We start from the raw sequence: 20,377 nt of genomic DNA, 5'->3' as shown, positions 1-20,377 counted from the left end.
AAATAGCCAGGTCTTGTTTAATTATGACAGCTGTGGATCATCTCTAGACTCCGGTGCACGGGGTGTGTCTGGGCAGCACTGCCCACCCCAGACTGTAATGGAGGCTGTGAACAGTGCTGGGGATGCTCCTATGGAATAGAAAACAGCTCTGGGACTGGGGAGAGGAACAGAAAGAAGAGGCAAAGGAAATGAAAATAATCGTCCATGAAGGAAGGAAAGCCAGTTGTGCAGGCATCCCCAGTTTTCATCTTCAAAAAAAAAAAAGAGAGAGAGACCAAATTACAAGTCTATAGAAGAGCAAATGGGGAATGCAGCTGAGGAAGGCCTCTGAGCCAGATGTCTTGGATGCCCCAAATGATACTGAAGGTAGATAGTGTATAGGAAGAGATCATGTGGGCAGAGTTAGGCTCCAACCTCAGGAAGGCACCTAACAGAGAAGACGAGGGATCCAGCAACATGGTACCAAATCTTAGCTGGTACCAAGTTCTCGGACAGATTAAAAAAAAAAGAGAGAGAGAGCCTCACTGGATGTGCATGTCTCCTGGTTTTTTTCTGCTTTTGACAGGCCAAGAGCAGGAGTGAAGTAGACATCCCTTGACCTCTGACTCCCTCTCCAATGACTAGAGACTCTGCAAGTGTCTGGGGAGCGGGCTGCTTATGGCAGGATGCTTCAAGCTCCACCTCAAAGAACAAGTTGGATGGGCCCTTGTACAGCCATGAGCCCCTGGCCTGTGCTTCCTTTAGCAGCAGGCACGTGGCCGAGGACAGAGCAGATAGGCCCTGGAGACTAGTGAATCGGCACCAAGGGAAGCAGATGTGCCTACCATGGTCCCCAGGCACGACCGGGAACCAGCCATGAGGGGAGAAAATTTGCATAATAGGGATAATTTGGTACCAAAACTGTCCCCTGAAGTGAACTGCATGGATCTCAGTATAGTTCACAAATTTCACTTCTTCTTTCCCATGTTTTCTCAAACTAACTAGATATGAGGTAGAGTGTGTGACTTGTCCAAAGGTTTAGGGGTGTTGTTTTATCTTTACTGTTATCTAACTTCAGGAGTTGGTACCAAGCCTTTTCTCTCTCCACTCTGCCACTCCCTTGTGCCCAAAGGTGAGCTTCTGACACTCCTCAGACCCTCCCATGCACATGACAAGTGGGGACACCCAAATGTTCTTACCTTGGGCACAAGCATGTGATACTCCAGACCCACAAACAGTATTAGTGGTCATTTGCCTCTTTGCTGTATACTTGACCAATGCTACCTCACTCTGCCTCTTCCCTAGAGCCTGCCTGAGCTTCCTCATTGACATTATCCCTGTGGCTGTCTGTGGGCAGAGGGTGGACCAGTCCCAGAGTAAGAAGGGTGTGTGGTTTCAGGGCTCCCCAGTTTCATTCCCCTTTCAGGCCGCCTCCTTTCATGGTACCACCCTCATCCCCACCCACAGATGGGGTACAGCCCTTCTCTAGCCCTTCCAGGGACTCCTTACTGCCCCCATAAATTCCCACTTCTGCAAGCATCATAAGCTAGTTTTTAATACTAATTTTATAACACCTCACAGGAAGGCAGTTGTGCATTTATACCCACTGATACTATTACCAAATTTTGAGGTGATGGATATTCTAAAGCGTTTATAGATCTGTTCAGATGCTAGCCTAAGGAAAGGCTACCCTGAGACATATTCCCTAAGCCAGCAGCAAGATGGCTAGATTGTGTTAAAACTGCCCCCACCACATACATACCCCTAAGCAGCCATTGTGTTTTATATCAAAATCTGTGAGAGGAGAGTCATAAACCTACACTCTCTACAGATAATAAGGACAGGGCAATGTGAGGCAAGCATAGCCTGGGACAGGAGGTTAGACCTTGAGAGCTTGCATCTCTTCCAGGTTGGTTGGTTGGTCCCAAAAGCAGATCGTCAAGTGGCCTTGATGATTGATCAGCACACACACAGACGCTTCAGCTCTGCACTAAAATGAAAGTCTTTCATGTTGCTCCTGCTGATTTAGCTTGTGACTGTGGATGCAAATGAGTTCAAATGGGCTTGTCTTGCCTCCATTTTTTAAACATTTAATTTAATTTAGAATATCACAGAATACAAAAGTAAAGCAGACCTTCTTATGAGTTCAACCTCACAATCTCAGGGACCATGAAGTGCAAGGTGGCTCTTCTGCAGGTAAAACCCATTCTCTCCATCATGACAGTCCTGTTCCCAATCCATCTCTTCAGATGTCTATTAAACCACACCTAATTCCCACACAGTCTCACTACAAGAGCTCTGCTTGCCCCCCAACTTTTCCCACACTGCACTGGCTGATAAAACAGAAGTCACAGCACCCAGTGTTTTAAGCTTCCTCAAGACCCAGTCTGTTTCTAAGTAAGTTGGTGTTTGGGCATTCCTGGTACTGGGTGTTAAGTGCTGGACTCTCCCCATCAGACTGTGAGGTTACAGGGAGGGAGCTGAGCTGGTTGCAGGCTTCCCAGACACCCCCTTCATAATAATGGTATCCAGTGATGTGGGTCTCCTCCCAGTGTCCTGGACTCCCTGGCTCCAAGATGGGTCCTGCATAAGGTGATGATCTGGACCCTAGCTCCTGACTTTTCTTTTGGAAGCTCCTTCTCATCTTTGGAGAGGGGTGAATGCAGCAGCACTCACCCTGGGGTCTCCAGGAGAGGCCTCTCCTTGTCCTGGCATTTAGGCTTTCATCCAAGGACTCATCCTGAAGTGGGCAGTGGCCTGGCATGAGAAAAGCAGATAGAAGGGCCATGAGGCAGAGAAGGTGGGAGCAGCCCCTTGAAAATAAGAAGCTAGGTGTTGGAGCAGTAGGTATAGGGAAGCGGCTGCAACTCAAGGATTGGGAATTTCATTTTCTAACTTAAGCAATTGTTATTCCTATCAGAGTATAGTGGTATAATGAGGTCCTATAGCATGGGTGAGTTTCCTCCCACTGACTCTGAACAGCCCAGCAGGCTGTTGACATCTCAGGACCCAAGGCCAGTGATGGAGATGCAAGAGGACAAAAGATAAATGACCGCAACTTGCCAATGACTGCAAAGCTGAGTTAGGTGTCCAGAGTCAACTTCAACACTGCACAGACAGAAGCCAGCAACCAGTCAGAATCCACAGACCAAGTGCATCTCAGCCAACTTTTGAAAAACAGGCAGCAAAAAGAATGAATAATGGAGGCATCGAAGATAATCAAAACCAGAGGTGCCAAACAGAAAGAAAGACAAAAAGAAAAAGGAACAAAGAAAGGGGATAATAAGAAAACAGTGGCATATGTAGGAAATGCTAATCAACCTATATCAACAATCATGTTAAGTGCCAGTAAACAAAACATATCAACTAAAAGACAGACACTAGCTGGGCACAGTGGCACATGCTTTTAATCCCAGCACTTGAGAGGCAGAGGCAGGTGCATCTCTGTGGGTTTAAGGCCAACCTGTTCTACAGTGAGTTTCAGGACAGTTAGAGCTACATAGTGAGACCCTGTCTCAAAATATTATTATTATTATTATTATTAAATAAATAAATAAAAGACACTATCAGAATGAATCCCAACTAAGACTTGTCTACAGATTGTCCATAGGACCTTCACTTTAGACATAACATACAGGTTAAAAGTTAAAAAAAAAAAATGGAGAAGGAGGAAAAAGGAAGGAAGGAAGGAAAAGATTTTTGATTGAACAAAAGTATGAAGCATACACTGCTCCCAGAAGCCATCAATTGTCACATGAAAATCCCAGTGCCAGGAGTAGGGTTCTTCTCTATGAATTGCTAGGGAAGCCCCAAAGGCCCCCCAAAAACAATACAGGTTAATCCCATTGCTTTTGGTTACCCACCAGAACTAGAAGGTAAGACCCTATTGCTAAAGACACAACATAATTTGTCTATAGGACACAGAGGAATTAAGGGAGAACTCAGGTGACAGCTTCCTCCCCATGGTCTATTTTCATAGTGCTGGAGAGTACTATATAGAATGTTAGGTGAGAAAAGTCACCAATGGTTTTACCCAGCTGTGGACCCATGTGCTGCAATACCAACCTGCCAAGCAACTGAATAGTGACATGATTGTTATGGTGATAACCAATTATTTTCTGGTTGGATGAGGCCTGCTCCACTAGAGGGGGTAGATACCTGGTCAATAGCCAATGGCTAGGGAGGTCATAGGCCCTAGTGAAGAACTAGTAAAGAACTTGTATTTTACCAAATGGATGTGTTTATACCCACAGATTTTGTTTATACCTACAGAGTAGTGCTGTTTTCAGTCTCAATCAGAGACTTCATTTTGCAGTGGGTGGAAATAAAAGCAGAAATTCATTACTGGTCAAACCACGAGAAATTATTGACTGTTGCGTTCTGGGCCTTAAGTGGAACATTTAAATCACCCCTCAGTGAACACCCTAGAAGAGGAGGCACAAAGAGAACCCGAAGATGGAGAGAAGTGCCATGGAACTCTCTTCTGGAATGACAGGCCTGTGGCACCCACAAACTTACAGAAGCTGTGCTAAACCTGCACAAGACCTGCTCCTGCCTGGGCCCCTCAACCTAACATTTTGGAGCTGGGAGGGCCTCATAAGGTCCCATCTCTCCCTGAGGAGCCATAGGCAATTAATGATTGCTAGGAGAGAGGGAGTCACGTTCCTCAGTGGGGACATAATCCCCACCTATGTCTCTGCGAGCAACCCTAACGAAATGCGGTGGCTCCTGCACACACAGAACTAGGACATGAAAATAGGAGAAGAGGGGCTTGTTGGGAAGACAGGGTTTGGGGAGTGAGAAGAGGACAGGAGGATAATGAGGGAAATATGATCAAAGTGCGTATTATATTTATATGTATATAGTTGTGAATAAATAAATGATAAAAAGGGAAATGTTCAAAAAAATTTTAAAGAAAATTGTTGACCTTAAACTAATAAAAGCCTATACATCAGAATATCAGAAGCTGCAGAACATCACAGAAATGTATTAGACCTTTGAGGACAGAGTTAATTCAGCCCCATCATGTTAGCATGCTCATTTTTGCTGTACCTTCTATTTGTTATTAAAAGCATGAACTCTCAAAAAAGAGAGAAAGAAGTAAGATGTTAATTTGAAAACATAAATGGAGAGCAGGAGTCACTAAGTTAATGTCATACAGAGCTGACTCCAGAGTAAAGCCAGTTATTGGGAGTTAGGAGGAGCATCACATAATGGACAAATAGTCATCACTCCTAGAAAATCTAACAATCCTGAACATGTATATGCCTAGCAACAGAGCCTCAAAACACACAACAGAAAACAAAAACGCAAAAACTATTTCTTACGTCTTCTATAAAAAGCATAGGCCAGCAAGATGGAGGGACCCACTTAATAGAAGAAGAGAACAGCTCTTGAAAGTTGTCCTTACACACACACACACACACACACACACACACACACACACACACACACACTAAAAAAACAAAGAAAGTAAATGTAATCTTCAATTTCTCTCTCTCTCTCTCTCTCTCTCTCTCTCTCTCTCTCTCTCTCTCTCTCTCTCTCTCAGTTTTTGTAGCCTTGGCTGTCCTGGAACTCACTCTGTAGACCAGGCTAGCCTTGAACCCACAGAGATAGATCTGCCCGTCTCTGCCTCCTGAGTACTGGGATTAAAGGTGTGTGCCACCACTGCCAGCTCAAATCTTTTCCTTAAAAAGAAGTGACAGATTCAGAAGCCTGGAAGTCACTAAGGATGTACTTAATCTGAAAAATAAGAATGACTTGGACAAAGAAAGATGGTGAGGAAATTTTAGGCAGAGGGGCCTGTGCGGCTTGGACCTGGACTACTGTGCTCAAGTAAGCCAGGTCATAAGCCTGGAGTGGGTATGCTTGCCAGGCCTGCTGGCCTCAGTGGTACTGAGCAAGACCAGAAGAGGCAGCTACCACTCAGCTGCAGGAGCATCTCTCAGCATTCCAGCCAAAGATAAGGCCCTAGCCTGTACACAGCTGCTGGGCTGTTCTGGGTGGCACAGCCCCTGGAGTAAGGGTGGAAATGGGTGTGATCCCTGATTTCAGGTAGTGAAACTAAGGCCAGGGAAGAAGAGTGCCTTGGTCAAGGTCACAGGGAGTCACCCTTAAGCCACATTTCCTAAAGCTCATAATGCACAATACAAAAAAGAGGAATGAGGCCAAAGTCTCAGGAAAAGTCGTGCACTCTTGTCCCCTCGTGGGGATCCACAATGTCTCTGTGAAAGCCTGAGGAAAATGGACTATGACTTACTTAATGCAGCTTTCCTCAAACGTATTTAGTCTGAAAAGTCCCTACGACAGTTTTTAAATGTTTTCAACATGCATGTCACTGTAGGCAGGAAACAATTTAGGTAAACAGGGCCCTAGAGGAAGAGCCATGATCCATGACAGACCCACAGCAGGCTGACCCTATCTCCCAAGCCTGGCATAGTCCTACACTACTGCCCTCAGGACGTGAGGGTCCTCAGCATGGCTGCTCCCTTCCGGGAGCACCAGGCCCTGAATCAACAATGAAGACGGGCTCTGTTCACAGAATGGCTTGACCAGTGTTGGGGTAAGGCCAGGTGACTCTTAACCTACTCTATCTGTGGGCCACTTGGCATCTCTGTTCTCAAGAGGTTGAAGACATAATTGTCTCCTGTTTTCTGGGGCCCATTTGTCAGCCCACAGTGAGAAAGCTGGGATAGTTCAAAGCTGAGATTATAGCCACTGGGAAGGCTCCTAAGGCTTGTTCTCTTTATGACGGGGAATAAGAGGCAGAACAACCTATGACTGCTGCCTATATCTGGGCTTGACACTGAAACTGAAGACCTGACCTAGGGACTGACTAGCTCAAAACAGATGAAGTTCTAAATATCTGAGCTGACCACAAGAAGCACCAACATATCATTGCTACATATGTTTTCTATTCTACACTTAGTGAGACATGTCACTAGACATGCTTAGAGATGAGAATAAAAAAAGAAAGAGAAACATTAGCATTTGTTGAGTTGCACCAGGCTAGAACCTATCTATAATGATTTATTGTGCCCACTTACAAATGCAGACTGCTAAGGCTCAGATGGAACAAGTTATTTTCCCAAAATAGGCATCCTTGATTGGCAGGATAATGTCCTTTATAGTAACCAAAAAGAAAAAAAACAAAAAAAACAAAAAAATAGTATATCAGCACTAAGGTGGTATAAGGTATTAATAATATCTCTAGAGTTACTTTTAATTAGAGGAGAAAGAGTATCATTTGAGTTAATCAATTTCCTGTTTTCCAGTTTACACTCCTTATAACATGATGCCTCTCGTTAGGATGCAGGTTTAGTTGTGAAAGTATGCAGACTCTCCAACATAGAATTAATGATTTCGAATCACGAATCCTCAAAACTGTTTCACTTGGGTGGTGCCAAGCCTACTTACAATACTGTGTGTGAGGAAGTTGCAGCAGGTGAGAACAGAATGTTCTGGCGAAACAAAAACATGGTAAAGAACTATGGCTGTGTTTCTGTGTTTCTACATGAGAAGAAATGCTCCATCGTACCTGTGACATGAGATTGGGTGACATGCTCAATGCTGTGTGTCTGAGTTCTAACAGATGAAGGAGGAAATATTCTGAGAAACAAAGGTGGGCATGCTGATTGTTTTGTTTTGTTTTGTTTTTTCCAACTTGACACAAACTGGAGTTATCTGGGAAGAGGGCACCTCAATTAAGGGAATGCCTCCATCAGGTTGGCCTGAAAACAAGTCTATGGGGCATTTTCTTGATTAATGGGTTGATGTGAGAGAGCCTCAATCAACTGTGGATGGTAGCACCCCTGGGCATGTGGTCCTGAATTTGCTTTTTTAAAAAAGGGATCTACGTGAGCCACAAAGAGCAAGCCAATAAGTAATGTTCCTCCATGGCCACTACTTCGGTCCCTGCCTCCAGATTCCTTCTCTGAGTTCTTGCCCTAACTTCTCTTAACAATCGCCTGTGGTGAGGATGTGTAAGCCAAATAAACCCTTTCCTCTCCTCAAGCTGCTTTTAGTCCTGACACTTGTCATAGCAACAGAAAGCAAAATAACACTGATCGTTCAGATGGAGCAGACGCTGTACTTGGGGTGGAAAAACAATACAGGAAAACTTCAATGGTTCTGTACTTGTCAGACCATAGTGACTATTTTTAGTATCAAATGATACACAGTCAAGAATTCATCTTCCTGGGTGAAGTGAGGTTCAGAAATTTAAGGAGAATTTCTTTGAGAGATCCTGCGATAAATCACACAAACCTTTCATCTACCCTTAGGATAAAGTTAGTCCTCTCCTGCACATGACAACACACTGTAAAAATCACACAAATAAAAGTGACCATTTCAGAAGAGCCAGTAAAGAGCAGTCTGAAAGTTCCTAGCACAGGTGTGACAAATGTCTGAGGCCTAATCTGACCCTTACACACTTACTTTATATACGTACTAGAAGGTCACTCTGTGCCCCATCGATCGGTACAAGAATTATGTGCCAACACAAGTCAAAACATGCTTTACTTTTCAAAGTTGCATGGGACTAAAGCCCTCCAGAATTCTTCCCTATATCCTGTAAGGAATTACACTTTTCAACTTCACACAGAATAAAATTGCTATAAGTGTTTACTGAATCATGTCCTAGAATCAGTTTTTCTGTTATTTTCAATATAATGTAATAAAAAGTGTGGCTGCAAACAAAATCACAGCCAATCCTAGACAGACTCTGCCCTAATACCCAGGATGAGAAAACGCCAGCTGCCTGACCGCTGCGGCAGTTGGTCACACAGCCTTTCTCACTGCCCTGCCTTCCTTACACGGCCCCGCCCAGGCATGCACCCGCTCTCTTATTATCTGAAGGATCCGAACCCTCCCCTGGGGACATTGATGCTGTCATAGCAGGAACATTTGCATGGGAGAGGCCCAGAGAAAACTGTAACATTTTCATGGCAATGATGACAATAACTCATGACAAGGGAGTTATTACACCTTGTTCCTTAGAGAGAAGAGGATCACACCTGAGCTCCCCCATGTAGTGGAAGCCACACCTTTCACCACCCCAAGGACCCAGTGGGCAGCCTGACACATGATAATGTCAGCAGGATTGTGTTAAGCATCAAAGGGGGGGGGGGGTGAAAGATTCTCATCCTAATTAGTCACTAGTACATGCAAGGTACATACATGCCCCTTGGGGGTGTTCTGAGGTCACAGAAAGATAAAATACAAAGAGCCTAGAAACTCATGCCTGGCAGAAGCAAACAGCAATCCTATTTCTTGACTACATGCTGGAAGAGATGGATGCTATCCATCCAACCACTGTAACACGGGATGCCGGAATGACAGGGAAGAGTATTTATTTCCTTCCCACATAGAGATTCTGTTATAACAATGCTATGCCACAGACACAAACCATCTGTGGCTATTTAAACTTAATTAAAATTAATTAGAACAGAAAATTCAGCCTCTTGGTTGCAAACACTCTGGGTATTCAATAAGTTGGATTTGGCTATGGCTCTGGCTGCCATCCACACTGGATCACACAAACAAGGAGCACTCCCATCCATGCAGCAAGCTCTGTGAGGCAATGCTGATAGGTAGCTGTTTGCCTTGCTCCTTGGAGTTCCCCAGTGTCTAGCATGGTGCGTGGTGCAGGAGGTACCTGTCCCTGTAAAGCCTGAGTTTCTTCCCGGAGTAAACCATGCCCTCTCAGTGAGATTCCCAGCAAGCCATCCTGGGCTACTGCGCGCATCCTAATGGATACCTGCACTGTTCAAAGACTGCAGCAACTTCCGCGGTTTGTGAACAGACCCTTCACTCTGCCTGGGAGGAAAATGCCGTTCACTTAAGGCCCCGTGCCTGTGCTTTTGTCAGGGTGTTCACCCTGATCCAATTCAAAGTGCTGATGATGGAGGTGACCCTGCGATAGCTCAGAGTGCTGCATCTCCCTGTGAGTCTGAGCCCTGGAGGGTTCCTGTGACCTCCAGCCCCTCCCATAAGCTAGCAACCTGAAAAACAGAAACTCTGATGGGCAGCAGGCAGAGGGTGGGATCTCCAGAAATAGGGAAGAACGGGCTACACCCTCCTGGTCAGTTCTTGCAGGATCATCCTCCTCCCAGGAGAGAAAGAGGAAAAGAAGGCAAATCACTTTCCACTTGCTTCTGCTTCTCCTACATAAACTGCTTGCCTAATTTCCTCTGCAGCTAGAGAAATGTTCCTTGTGAAAGCCACTATTTCCACACATTCAAACTCTGTGGACTCCACCGGCCTCCCAGAGGCATTTGCATTTCCAGTCTCCCTCTGTCCCAGAAGCTTCAGCTGTCCCGTCAGCTCTGCTAGAAGACAAAAATCAAAAGCAAGTCACACTGACTTCAATCAGCAGGTCCTCCACAGAGGATTCTGGCTCCACTGGGCTACAGAGGTGGGCAGGAAGGAGCTCTAGAAGGTTCCATCTTAAGGCTCAAGACTACAACATCCTGCATTCCCGAATGGCGCTGGTTTCTCAGGGTCCTGCAGCAAAGGAATTTGAGAAAGTCAAACCAATCTAGTTACTCAGACTGCATCAGTAAAGCCTGCTCTCTAACCCAAGCCTGTGCCTCGAGAGCCTGTGGGCTGCAGAGAGTGCCCATGTAGCTAATGAGACCCTTGCTTCTTTCATGGGTAGAAGCACACCAAATACACTCAGGCTACAGGAGAACAGGACCCTTCCACTTCTTGAGGTGTGAAGGAAGTGCTCATGAAACGTCGGGCAGGGGTAAGGCCGTCTTGTCGAGCATCATCATGAGTGAAGTTTGTCTGTGTGCTGAGGACTGTGCCGACAGAGAAACCTTGAACTTGTATTTGCTGAATTAGCTGGCCACTCCCTCCTTCCCAAATCTCCACAATCCCATTGTGTCCCCTTGACCTGGAAGAGAACAGTTCACTTGGGCCGGATTCAAAGCACTTTTCACATTTATAGAAACAACCTCCAGGAAAAGCACCCCAGCTGGAAATTTCACACGCAGTAAATACAAGGCGCGTGGTGTTAGGGATGGCAGCTGGGCTTTGAACATGTGCTCTGCATCATCAGCATTGAAGCAGTCCTCCTGCCTCAGCCCACCAAGACACTGAAGTTACAGGCCTGTGCCGCCATGCACTAAAAGTTCGCCAAACTGAAGGTTGAATATAAAAGCTAGATGGAAACCTGTGATCTTAAGATTCAAGTAGAAAATACAATGAGGCCCTGTGTGGTGGCACACACCTTTAGTCCCAGCACTTGGGAGGGAGAGGCAGGGGGATCTCTATGAGTTTTTGGCCAGCTGGAGCTCCTTAGTGAGACCTTGTTTCTAAAAGAAAAAATAAAATATAATCAGAGGGGATAACAGGCCAAAGGTAACATAACGGGGATACTCCAGGTTAAAGTTTTAAGTGGGGATGAGGAGAATGGAGGAGATGGAAGGATGTATGAAGAAGCCTTATGAAAGTCCACTAGTTTGTAAACTAATTAAAGAATATAAAATACTGTAAAAAGATTTTCCATGATAAAAACATATTAAAGGAATATATGACCACCAAGCCAGCTCTACAGAGGATATTGGAAGGAAAACTTTAGTTCAATAAACCCACCTTACCACCAAGTAAAAACAGTACCAAGCTGAATGTGGTAGTGCATGCCTTTAATCCCAGCACTTGGGAAGCAGAGAAAGGTTGATCTCTGAGTTCAAGGCCAGCGTGGTCTACAAAGAGGTTCTAGGACAGCTAGGGATACACACAAACCCTGTCTAAAAAGATAAAAAGACAGTACCCTAGAGTAAAGGAATGGAAAAGGAAATTCCAAGCAAATGGAACTAAGAAACAGCTTTCTATTATTTGACAGAATGACTTCAGACCAAATCTAGTCAGATGAGATAAGGAGGGCCACGTCACACTCATGAAAGGAAAGATCAACTAAGAGGCTACTATAGTTCTGAACCCAGAGATTTGTATTGCTCTCAACTTTCGTTTCTTTTTACAGTGAATAGTGGTTAATGCCGACTCTTGTGTTTCATCAAAGTGCCATGGATAAGTAACTGTTAGGCTCAGCTGTGGATGGATCCTATGTTAGCCTCCTCGATCCAAGGCTTGGGGACCATCACAAAAGAGTGGGCAGAAAGAATGTAAGAGCTGATGGGTGAGGAGAGCTGTGAAATTTTGGTTTCTGGACATGCCATGGCTGCCAAACACATCAACTCACAGCAGCTATGGTTTCCTGTGCAAGACCTGCACAAAATCAAGCCAGTAAAAATTCCAGCATGATAAGGGACCCCTGGCAGGGGGATCAGGATCCGTCCTTGGTGCATGAGAGGGCTTTTTGGAGCCCAGTGCCTATGGTTGGACACCTTATACAGCCTTGGTGCAGGGGGAGGGGCTTGGACCTGCCTCAACTGACACTCCATGAGAGGCCTTGCCTTGGAGGTGGGAATGAGGAGCAGGCTGGGGGGGAAGGCTGGAGGGAGGAGAGGGGCATCTATGGTTGGTATGTAAAATGAATAGAAAATTATTTAATAATAAAAAAATTCCAGCATGAATGAGGGCAACACCCCCAAGGTCCCACATTAGCGGAGGAACTATCAGCAGTTGATGGCTGCCGAGGTGGGAGCATCTACAGACATGACCCACACCCATTTGCGTTTGGACAGCACTGAGTGGACTCAGGAGCTATCAAAATATAACAATAACAAAAGGGAGTACATGAAGCTGAGAGGATGATGGGGCGAAGGCCACTAGGGAGAGTGGGAGGGAGGTAACAGTGGGTGCATCTAATCAAAATGCATTATTTAAATGTATAGAATTTTGAAAGGATAAAATTATTTTTTAAAGTTGTTATGTGAGTTTTAAAGCATCTAAACTCACTGTTAAAATACAAAGAAATCCCAAAACCTGATATTTTTAGCAAATCAATGAGCTGAAATGCTCTAACATCTGAGTTGGAATTCCTTGCAAGGGTACCAAACTCAAAACTTATTTTCCCACGAAAGGATGTATAGAATCACTCCATAGCGTTGGCCGCGCTGCGGAGAAAATCTGGGAGGCGCTCGCCCCCTGGTGGCAACGACAGGCAAGACCAGAAAGCCGATTTCACTGACAGTGCCGGTTTCCAGAGAACGTTAAAGGTTGAGAGAGCGCAGTGTCCACCAGACAGTTAGGGGCCGGCACAGGGTTACTTGGTAAAACTGTTCTTGTCAGCGTCCATTACTTGTGGGTTGATTTTGAAATTACCTTAAGAACTCAACAATTGTGTCTACTGAAACCAATTCTTGTATAAACTCTTAATGCTAGGCCCCCCAGGGGACACTCTGAAGCCCAGAGCCCTCTTGCTGCCCCAACTCTCGGACAGCCCTGACCTCTTCCGGTCAGAGTTGGGGGAGCCTGCCTACAGCAAAAACTTAGCTCAGTCCTTCTCAGAGCTCACTGCTCATCACACTGCTGCCACTGGCAAGCTCCACCAACCCGTGAATGAGAATGACAGGAAATGACAAGATATTAACAGATATGGGCTCAAATTCCAAGCGAGCACATCTTAACTCAGGTGAGCTGTCAGAGGACTCCACCGCTCCTCTGTCACGTAGAATAGCCTCTCCAGTCTCCAGGGTGGCCTTAGGGGAAGGTGAAATGCAATGGTGTAGGAAATCACAGTCTGGTTCACAGAATGCCTTCCAAAGAGGTAGCTCCCTTCCAGAAGTCCTTCAAATATATCCTCCCCGACACGCTCAGCACTGTTTAGAGTCTGCCATACAGTTATGAAAATTAACTTCACCGTGAACAGACTCAGAGAGTTATGAGGAAGACAAACATCCACTCGGAGTATCTGGTACAAATCCATCTGCTGTAAGCATTTCTTTGTGTCTCGATGAAACAAAGTGCTACCCCATGAGAAAGCTTCATTTATTCATGATGGCTCTTGTGCATTTTTGAACAGGCACCTAAATTTACACTAATCATTCAACTCTGTTTTTACCAGTTATGTTTGTAAGCTAGAAAACCCCAAACATCAATACGGATGGATTTAAAAAAAAACTGTGAAATACCACTATCATGGATACTGTTCATGAGAAAAGTGAACAAACTACTATACATGCACCAACATAGTGAGTAATTACATTCCCTTCCCTTGATGAAATCAGTAAGAAAGTAGCCGGGCAGTGGTGGTGCACACCTTTAATCCCAGCACTGGGTCGCAGAGGCAGGCCAATCTCTGTGAGTTCAAGGCCAGCCTGGTCTACAATGTAAGTTCCAGGACAGCCAAAGCTACAGAGAAACCATGTCTTGAAAAATAAAATTAGAGAGAGAGAGAGAGAGAGAGAGAGAGAGAGAGAGAGAGAGAACAGTGTGTGACTCTGAGAATTTTGGCAAATGCAAACTAATATTATGCTAAAAAGCAGTTCAGTAATTACCTGGTGTTGCTTTGGGGTCAGGAGCAGTGGGTAGAAGGAATTACAAAAGAACACAAAGGCACATTCAGAGTTAAGACACGTACTGTGGTGATGTTATTGTTAGCTTGACTGGATTGAGAATCATTGAGGAGATTAATGAGGAACACCTCTTGATGCATCTGCGAGGGCATGTCAGGGATATAACAAAGAGGGGTCAGCCTTCCCTCAATGGTGGATGGATAGGCTGGGCCAGGCTGGAATAAAGGGGGGAAGGAGAAGTCCACTACTTCTCAGGCATTCTTTCTCTCTGCTTCCTGGCCATCACACGACAACCTGCTCTTTCCACCGTGGCCTCACTCCCACAATAGACCTCTGAAACTATTATCAAAATAAATTTTTCCTGCTCAGGTATCTGGTCACAGTGACGGATAATCTGACTATTATGTATGTGAATGAGAATTTAAAAAAAAAAAACTGTGTCTGTGATTGCAAAGGCTAATGACTGGTTAACACATAAATGGTATGAAGACATTGGACTGTTGCTGTTTAAAGAACCCAGTGACAATTTTCTCTAGGGGATCTTTAGCCTGCTAAATAGCCATTCCCAGCTCCCCTAGAGTGTTGGACCGAACATCCTGACATATTTTTTTTATTTTTATTTTTTTAGACTGTATTAACAGAACCATAGATTTCCTGCATTCAAATGGTTAAGAGTATTGCCAGTTAGTGTTCTCTTCATGGTCTATAGCAGAGTTCTCCGGACCTTGCTATAAGCCCCCTACCAGATGTACCCATTAACGTATTGAAAAGTATCTTGATGTGTGGCTTTCTTTGTTCTATTATTATAAAAAGTTCATGAAGTTGCTGCCTCATTAGAAAATGGTATTTGGGGGATCTAACTCTATGTTTTCAGGCCATGGTCACTCATATTTGCCTCCAGAATAAACCCTATCTTTTATACATTTGAGGTAAGACTCTTTCCTTTTCTGCATACATCTATTAAAAGTATTTTAATTGTACACTCTAAGTATGTGCAGTTATTGTACTTCTATTTTATCTTAATAAAGCTGTTTTAAGAAGTCTAGGGTTAAATTATTTTAAAACTTTCATTTTAGGAAGTAAGAATGCTGCTGGATTCCTTGGCAGCCATCATGAGTGATTCACATGATACTGTTGTGCTATGGCTTAAAGAACCGGACTTTAATTGCCATGTGGTGGTATTAGGAGGTAGACCCTTTAAACGGTGATTAGGCTGTGTGTGCTCACGAAGTCTTGAATGAATGAATTCCATTGTCCCAGGAGCAGGACACAGATGTTTTCCTACCCCTGTGCTTCTTCCGCTCACTAGGTGCTGTCTAGCCCTGTGCTGCCTTCTACCGTTACAAGAAGCTAGACAGTTCTCACTTTAATCTTGGATTTCGCCTTCAAAAACATGAGGAGTAAACTTGTTTTCTGTATCAATTACTGTACGTGTATTGTTATTTCACAAGAAAACTAAGAAACCTCCATGTCCTGGGAACTAACAGAGGCTAACAGTACACAGCTGTGAAGCCCTTCCCTCTTCCTTCCCTTATTCCTTACTCTCCTCTTCCTCCCTCCAGTCTAGGGAGGGCTAGTCCCTACCCCTTTCCACAGTCCCCTCTAGCATAGCCCCTCCCCAGCCCTTAATATGTTTCTCTCTTCATCAGCACAGGGAATATAGTCCCAAAAAGAAACTACAAAAGAAAACTGGGTGGGCGAGCAAATAAACATCTGTCTTCTACATATATAAATAAATGTTAGGCCAGGAAGTGGCTTAGGAGGTAAAGGTATTTGCCACCAAATTTGATCCATCCCTAGGACCCACAAAGTTGAAAAAGAAAACTGACTCATACAAATAGTCCTCTCATCACCACAAACAGGTCATGGCACATGCACGTGCGTGTGATGAGTACACACACAACGAAGTAAGTGTAATAAAAACTTAAAAAAAAATCCCAAATTTTAAATTTCAGTATCAAGACTAAAAAACTAGAGCAGCAAATGGTCAGAGACAAGCACACATCACACACACAATCCATACACATGCACACATATATATACCTACACACACACACACACACACACAGAGTGTCTTAGCAAATGTTCCTGGTTCCAAGAATTCTTGAATTTAGAACTGAGGACACAGAACACTTTGAGACATTCTTTCCTTTGGGGGTCTTCAAATCAGAGGCCTGTATATGCGTAACACTTGAACTTCTAGCCCTAATTGTACATTAGGAGCTGCCGTAAACGCTTATAAATCCTAAAGCTTGGCCTGGGGGTACAGCTCTGTGGAGCAGCACCAGCCAGCATATGTCAGGTCCCACGTTCTACCCGCAGCACTCAAACCCTAATGCTAAGAATCCATGCCAAGGCAGTTAAGAGTTCAGGTTTGTCCATGCATTTCTTTTTGCTGCTTGGAAGCCGATAACCAATTCTAGAGGACCTCATTTATCTTAAGCTGATAATATCATCAATCCAGTTTCTGGAAAACATTTTGGAGTTTTGTTTTGTTTTACTTATCTATTTAATAAAATGTTACGAGATTTATTTATATTTTAACTTTTCAAAATTTATGTGGATGTATCTGTAAGCATTTATGCCATACAGCTGCAGGTGCCCAGAGACCACTCAACACGGGGGCTAGGAACCAAACCCAGATCCTCCCAAAGAGCAGCAAGCATACTTACCATTAAACCATCACACTTACCATTAAACCATCACTCCACCCTCTTGTTGGCTTTGTAAAGTGGTATGTTTTCTCTACAGCCTTACAAACTACATACATTAAGGAACAGCATTCAGTAAAGGAAGCATATCAGAGATGTGCTATCTATGGCTAGATTACCAAACTTGGGAGAGTTCCAGCAAATCTTTGAGTAATATACTTTAACCTCTTCTTAATCTATCTGCTGTACAGGTTGCAATAAGTACACATATGTCTTAATATTACTGCTCAATAAACCACAAATCATCAAGTTGGCAAGTATCATGGCCTTGTAAGGGAATCTAGGTTGGGCTCATCACCATTGCTCTTTTGACTGGGCAACAATGTCAGATATATCTGTTTAGATTAACGTATTTTTTTTTTAAATGAAATTACTGACTCTACTATGAAGAGACTCATTCATTCAAAGAGAATTGTGAACTCCATCCAGTGGTGAGCACTGGATCGCCTAGGCAACGCCTGACAAGAATGGTGCAGAGGAGATTATGTGGTACAACTGAAGGAATACAACAGAGCCTTTGAAATCAATTATACACTAGGATTAAGTTTTTCCAAGATACTAGCATGGCTAGGAAAACAGTTTTCCATTTCTTTGTATACAGTGCTAGGGTAGACAGTGTGCATTTTTCCACTCTAATTTAGACAAGTTGAGAGGAATAAATAATGAAGCACTGGCATACTTATTTTGCATCAACTATGCTTATCCATTAAAATAGATTTATCTGCATCATTTCCCTTAAATTGTAATAATGCCCTCGTTTTACAGCAATTTTTGATATTCTGTGAAATTATGTTCACAGATGCTTATCATGCATTGGGGGTTGTGTTGTTGCTCGGGGTCAGAAGCATGCACACCGCCAAGACATTTCTCACAGGCCTAAGAGCTCACAGAAATCTGTACCCAAACTTGGAGGAAATAGAATTTATCCACTTCTGTAGTCACAGATGTAATGTTATGCATATATGTTGCTTGCTCAAATATCCCTTTGTAAAATGGGTTTCTGAACATTCAATTTCTTAAAATGCAGATGAAATCCATATTTGCATCACAGCTACTTTTTAAAGCAGGTTTGATTGCTTTGCTCAATTTGGAGTTGGATGAATGACTCTTTGCTATGGATTCTGACTCTGAGGTTTACTTGAAATACAATATTATCTATGTGCAAAACATGGACACTTTTACCTTTTTTTAAAAAAGATTCAACTTTAGTTTGGTCAACTTTTTTCAGCCTGTTTTCTATATGTTATGTGGAATGTTTTCTAAGAGGAATTTCCAATAGGGACTCTCACTTCCAACCCCCACTTCTCCCTTAGGTATCAACATCCAGTGCCTCTAATTTTAAAAATTAATTATTCATGCCAGTAGTTTAAAAATAGCCGTGTGTTATTTTCTTTTTAAATTACATGAAGCACATTACCATCATGAACACTAACTACACTGTGTGTAAACCCAATACTGCTTCCCTAGTGCTAGGATTCTAGGCCTGCAGCACTACTCCTGCCCGCTGCCTCATGACCTCAGACTAGGATAAAATGCACCTAGGCTGCAGCACGGTGTTTAGTGGTGGCTGAGTTTTAAATGTCAGTGTCCAACTCTGTAGAAACTAGGATAACAAGACTGGCATAAGGCTGCTCAGGAGAAGCCAGCCTGTTCCCATAAAGCTCTCAAGTCTACAGAGCAAAATCTAAACTTGCACTTCAAAGGTCTACAAATGATTTCCTGGTTGAATGTAACAGAGGAGGGTGATACAGATCCCCAAATTCACTTTCTTAGATAGACAAACAACTGGATGAATGAATGTCTGGTAAAGACAGGAGACTGAACACTAGAGAAAGCCAAAGCTTTTTCCCTTCCAGGAAGGTGGGGTTGTAAGATTGCAAGTTCTTTTTTTTTTTTTTTTTTTTTTTTTTAAAGATTTATTTATTTATTATGTATACATTCCTCTTCCTGCAGGCCAGAAGAGGGCACCAGATCTCATTACAGATGGTTGTGAACCACCATGTGGTTGCTGGGAATTGAACTCAGAACCTCTGGGAGAACAGCCAGTGCTCTTAACCTCTGAGCCATCTCTCCAGCCCAAGACTGCAAGTTCTAATTCGGCAAACTTATTCTGGATTGGGTGCTTTTTTTTGGGGGGGGGGGTGTTTGGTTTTGGTTTTTTGTTGTTTGATTTTGATTTTATTTTTGTTTCCTTACTTTTATTTATTTATTTATTTATTTATTTATTTATTTATTTATTTATTTATTTATTTATTTTAAGACAGGGTTCTCTATGTTAACAGTCCTGGCCTCAAACTCAGAAATCTGCCTGCCTGCTGCCTCTGAGATTAAAAGCGTAAACGACCATGTTCAGCTTGGTTGGATGTTTTATAGAACCCTTGGATCCTTCCCTTTCCCCTACTGGTCCTGTTTTGATCCCCACTGCCAGTCCATGCCTTCCCACCATTTTTCCTTGCAATGTCCTCTGGGAACAAACAATGACCATCTCGCTTTCTTTGTCAACCTATGTCCCTCTAACTCTTCCTCAAAAAGTCTGTCATGGTATAAATGGACCAAAAGGAAACCATTAGAAATACTGTTTTATTGTTGTTGGGTTTTTTTTTTTTGGGGGGGGGGGGTGTTTTATGTGTATGGGTATTTTGCCTTCATGTATGTTTGTATATCATTTGCCTGCCTAGTATCCTCAGAGGCCAGGAATCCTGTAGAATTGTAATTATAGATGGTTATTAGCTGTCATGTGGGTGCTAGAGATCAAACCTGAACCCTCTGAACTAGGAGCCAGTGCTCTTACCTACTGAGTCACCTCTCCAGCTCCTGCTGTTAAATTTTTGGCCAGCCCTGACCAATATAAAAATGAAAGAATACTTGAAACAGGTGAGTTAGGACGAGGATGCTCTGGAAATGTAAATATTATGCTTCTAAAACTCAGCATTAGAAAAAAAATTGCATAAGTGGTTTTTATATTCACTAACTGCTGAAAGCATTGGAATATTAATTTTACCTTGTTCTTTTTACTTTTTAATGTAGATCTTACAAAATTTCAAATTACATATATATTTCTAACTGTGTATATTAAACAAATGTCTTCTCAATGGCCCTGGATCACTCATGAAATGAAAGGCTAGTGAAGTGCTAACTACAAAGACAGTTTCCATGATCTGCTAACAGTTTGTGGGAAAGATGACCATTCTTGGTAGAACTCCCAACGGACATTCACAACAGGCACTTAAGCACCTCCAACCCTCCATTGATTTTACTGTG

The sequence above is a fragment of the Peromyscus eremicus genome, chromosome 10 (assembly GCF_949786415.1).
Source record: "Peromyscus eremicus chromosome 10, PerEre_H2_v1, whole genome shotgun sequence".
Lineage (NCBI taxonomy): Eukaryota > Metazoa > Chordata > Mammalia > Rodentia > Cricetidae > Peromyscus > Peromyscus eremicus.
Note: the sequence above shows the minus strand (reverse complement) of the source record.